General features: G+C 37.4%; 1 long non-coding RNA gene across 1 annotated transcript; it reads right to left on the reverse strand.

Moving 5' to 3' along the window:
• Positions 1-247: 247 nt before the first annotated feature.
• LOC122572457 lies at positions 248-3,833 on the reverse strand. The gene is made up of 4 exons (XR_006318459.1): positions 3,616-3,833; positions 3,115-3,398; positions 513-3,050; positions 248-383 (listed from the first exon to the last, which is right to left on the reverse strand). It is a non-coding gene; the product is annotated as an uncharacterized LOC122572457 (long non-coding RNA).
• Positions 3,834-5,317: the final 1,484 nt, after the last annotated feature.

The raw sequence follows: 5,317 nt of genomic DNA on the forward strand, positions 1-5,317 counted from the left end.
GGAATATGATAAACGAGCGTGTTTTGGAAAACGTCTTACCACGGTCTTCTTGCTTTGCGCCTTAATGAGATACACCCTTGAAGCATATATATATGTATATATGTAATTAACGAGCATGTTGCGTGTCCTCTTACTCTTGTTTATCATTATTGGCCTCGAACGCTCTACGTAGCACACACTCGCTGTTTATTTCTTTTTCTTGGCATATTCCTCGTCTGGTAAATATTTATGTTTCATATTTTTTGTGAAATTTAGTCATTTAATGTATGTACATTCGGTATTTCAATTACTTATATATATTAATTATTTATATTTCTAGTTAGATAATGTTGGATAACATTTGATGGTATCTTGTTATATTAAACGATATCGATATACGTTTCCTACGGAATGCATAATATATACATAAAAATGTTCTATGGTAAGTATCCCGGTACTTTCATAAACTTTCATAAAACCTTCAATGTATTTTTATATTTGTTCTTAAAGACATATCATTTAAATTTACTGACCGGTTGAAGATATACACGTACTTATAGTATTATAATATATTACATCGATGACACAGTTTCCAATTTCGTTTCTCTATTGCACAGCGATTCGCATGATATGATGTAATCACGCGGAACAATCGAGCGAACGATTATAACGAAGGCGAGTAATTCGTATGTAATTCGTGGATCGGCCATTTTATTCACTCTACGAGGAAATCGGTCTACAAGAATTACGCATCAATTTATCGTGCGTTACTCACCAAGCCGTTACGTTAGATGAGCCGACAGATGCCTCGAGATCCTCTCCTCGGATCTATCGAACGTACAACTTGTTGAAATCAGCGAACCAAGAACACTTACGATTCTATTTCGACCGATAGCAGATCCACGATGCGTGGGTGGAGCCACATTCGAGCGTTCGAGCTCGGATCGGGCTCGCTGTAACAACCTCGAACATTTTAGGACCTGTCGTAGCTAAATATACGCGAATCTGTTACAATATAGGCGTTTAGCTAATGGACTGCAGCTAATGGAACAACGTGGCAAAGGCGACAAATTCGTAGGAATTTTTTTGGCAAAGTTAGAACGTTCGAATATTTGTTTGAGAGTGAGTAGCGTTGAGATGAGAGAGAAAATAGTTGGAAATCTCGAACTCTGAATCCGAATCTAAAACAAACGAAATTGAGCGTAGATGAGCCGAGCGGGAAAATTCGCGAAGCGGGTGGATTAAACACGACGAGCAGAGAAGCGACGCGAAAAAGGGGGCGCAAACGAGGCGAATGCAGGAAGGACAGATATAGATTAAACAACAACAGGCATGGCAACCTCGGCTGCATTTAAGAACGCAAACATATTTGCAGACATCATCCGGGACTTGATAACGCGTTATCAACGGCGGTTACGGTGCAGCTGATTGTCATATAGCTCGTTTATCACGAGCGCGAGCTGTAAGCGTGAACTTCGCGAATTTGCTATTTTAATCGGTGCCGTGATGTAATTGTATGCATAATAGTGGTTGCAGTTAAATATAGTCGGGAAATAGTAGGCATCGATCAACGAACACGCATGTGCAAACTGAGATCGATCGCTAAGATCAAATTTTATTTGATTCTTTATTTAAAAAAGTAAGATTTTTTCATTTTCACCCTTTGTGATTTTACGCGAGCTTTAAAACACCAACGATATTTCATATCGTTCCATTTTTATATTGTTAATTATAGTATTATATTCATACTATTGTATTATATCGAAGAATGAATTATACATTGCGATTTGATATTTTCGTTAAGTATATTTTTAAAGCATTTTCATTCCTAGAATACATTTTGCGGAAAATATCTCGTGCAATCTCTATCTGTAAAATAGATTTTTTCGTATCAAAACTTAATTTGATAGAAATACGAATATCGATGTATATGTGATTGTCATTGCTTGAATCTTTCACGATCGAATACTTTCTGATGTACGAAAATCATCTTTCTTTTACTAGTCTATTATAATTTCGCGAGGAGAAACAGGGAGGGATAGGTTGTAACGCGCGTCTCTCAATCGCACAATCGCACCGATGACGCAAAGCAAAGAGAACTATCCGCGGTAATGATATCTGGCCGAGAGGTGCAGTTAGCGCGGTAATAGCTGCGCTTACGTAATCGCGCGCCAGGTAAAAGCGGTAATTTATTCCTAACTAGTTAATTGGCCGAGCGTAATTCCAACCAGGGTATCCTAATTACACGCGCGAGTCCTTCGAGAACGGGAGAATGCTCGCATCTACGATCGATGGGAGACAATGTCGATGGAACTGTCGTAGAAAGCGTGGGTAGAATCGATGACAGTCGACATCGGGTGCAGTGAACCGTGGGGAAAGGTTGTGACTGCTGGAACACGACTACGACATGGATTTCCCAATGATTTCTTTTTATCCGTTCGAATTAGTGAACATAGGACGTGTAACCTATATTTATTTATTAGTCGTATAAATAACGTTTGTAAAATGTTTGAAGAATAGTAAAATTTAAGTTAACCCCTTGCCTTACGATATCGAACTGCGTTTCACGTATAAAGAAAGTTGCTTGGGTTCACACAAATATCGACGAGAAGGGGAAATTCTTCGGAAATTAGTCGCTTTTATAGCAGTACGGATCGAATGGATGGTTCTTTTTTAATATCGATAGCAGTCGGTTGTTGCGTCGACGTGTTTGTTTAACAAAAGTCTAGACTGCGGCAACGCGAAAATATCCGCCGATGTTTTGATAAGAGGATACACGCAGCGCCGGGTCGTCGAACCAGCCTTGTGCGAGGTGTTAAACAATGCCTACGCGTCGAACGGAAACCACAGATTCGCTGGCGATGCGATCTTCAAGATGTTATGCGATTTTGAACTTCGTATGGATGTGAAAATGGAAAATCGAAAAATATTCCATCCATATCGATGGTTTATAGAATATTGTAATAAATACACGATATATGCGTATACAATTCTTCAAATCATAGGAAAATAGTATTTTAATTACTAAGCGATCCAAACACCATAGCAAAAGACTTGTTCGGTTAATCTGCCTGAAAGAAAACCATAGAAAAAGCACCCAATAAACTTATTTTGGCCTGATAAGAAAATACTTACGAATGTTTAGAAGAATAAGTTGCAAGATATATCTAACAGGAAGCAAAAGAATGAATTTGTTATTAGATCCGACGGATTAATATTATAAGCCCCGAACCCTAATTGTTATGTATTTATTTTTGTATGCAATGTATTTTTATATATGAATTTTTTCATCCGCTGTCATGCCAACTTTGACGAAAATAGTCTCAATCAGTGTGGGACTCGTTACGTTATTTCCACGGAGAAATGTTGTGATGAACTCCAATCACCGGAGGTTACCATCGTTCGTTATATTTATATTTCTGCAACCAAAGGGGATAAGAAAGGAAGAGAATACGAAAACCGTGGACGAGCTATACCGCAAACACTTTCTGTACTTAAAAGCTTATACTGATATTATTGCTAATGGAAAGTGTAAACAACGATTGCGCAACGTGACGCAATTCGTTATCGGACAGGAGAAGCGCAGAAATGATTTTAATTCGCTGATTAAGCTATGAACAATCGTTCGATACTCACATAATTGATATATAATTGGTCTGGCGCGACATCGTTTTGCCAAACAAATGTTGCGATTACATCGATATCATTTTCAGCGTTTTACAAAGAAACTTGGCGACCTAGTCTGCTGCATAGTATTTATATACATACATAGATAACAGCTATCTAATTGAGGAAAAGTCATAGTTGTGCTCTGTGACGTAAAACGACACGACGGTCCAGCCGACGATCGACGAATGGATAGGCTCCAGGGCACGAAAATATTTGTATTTTCGCAGCAATCCGGCTGACGACGTTATTTTTCTTCATGGCCACTATCGAGCAAGCAAACGAAAATATGGTAATCTCTGCGAAGGATAACATTTGCATGCCGTTCGTTACACGGAATCTCGTGCAAACCGATTGCACGTGATTGTGCAACGGTGCTGTGCCTTGAAAATAATTAGAAAAATCTTGTAACGGAGGCAATTTTTCTTTTTCAAGTACCATTTTTCGTTGACTTCCTTTCGATGGAAAGATAAAGAATGATACGTGATTTGTATAAGGTTGTTTGACGCGAGATGAAAACGGTCTGACGAGTTTGGAATTCAAAGATTAATTGCAATGTACAATCTCCAACGTGATCTCGATGATTCGTCGGGCTGCAATCAATGGGAATTCCGGGAAAGGTAGAGGAAAAAACAACGCATAAACGAACATTGGCTAATATCCAATGTACGTAAATCTTGACGTCGTCTCTTGTATCTTATGAATAATTTCACGATCCTAGAACTAGAATTACATAGTGATGTGTCTATTACTAACAGAGGAAATCTGAGAACGTGTGATCTGGAAAATCGCAGTAATAACGTGAATTAAAAGGATAATTGTAAATTGGAATTTCTGTAAATCGTATTTCCTGCCAGGAATTCTACTACGTAATCTTCCTAATACGTTATCGATACCTTTATTACACTTTGTTGCGGATGATGATTTTCTTTAAATTGTTCTTTAAAATCATTTAAACGAACCAAAATATGATGCCAAAATTTATGGATATGGATATATATCAACGCGGTTTTAATTGTTGTTTCTACATTGTTTTTATTTGGCGTTATTCGAATTATATATTATTCGAGGCATTTTGAGATACTAAGTTAGATAAAGAAGATTCCTTTTTTACTATCGCAAAGATATCTTCACGTGATCGATTCATGTAAACTATTGTAAACATTACAGACATTCTATTTAGAAAGAAACAAAGCGTGAAATATGAAAATGATATGACGACAAAGGCTCGAATAATCAGCGGCTTATCTTGACTTTATCAATAAACAATTCATAAAACATTTTATTCTAGAAGACAATTTATCAATGTTCTAAACAAAGCAACGGTTCAAAAGAATGAATTTTTTTTTTTCGCAATTATTGTTTCGAAAAGGAAAGAAAATCGGTGACCATATTGGCAACAGATTAAGATAGAAAGTTTAATGCGACAGAGATTTGTAAAATGTATCAAAAATGTGATAGAAATTTACAAAAGGAAGAGAAGAATTTGAAAGTACCTATTCGGAAAAAATTTTACGTGGATCTACATAGAAGAATAAAGTTAGATGGTCAGAAATAAAGACCAATCGATGCAGGTTTGCCACGGTGAAGCGAACTCGATTTTTATCGCGGTGCAGGGCGCATTACTCGCCCCATTTGCGAAGCGCTTTTTGCGCTTGTAACTGGCTAATTA

Source organism: Bombus pyrosoma, linkage group LG11 (assembly GCF_014825855.1).
Source record: "Bombus pyrosoma isolate SC7728 linkage group LG11, ASM1482585v1, whole genome shotgun sequence".
Classification (NCBI taxonomy): Eukaryota; Metazoa; Arthropoda; class Insecta; order Hymenoptera; family Apidae; genus Bombus; species Bombus pyrosoma.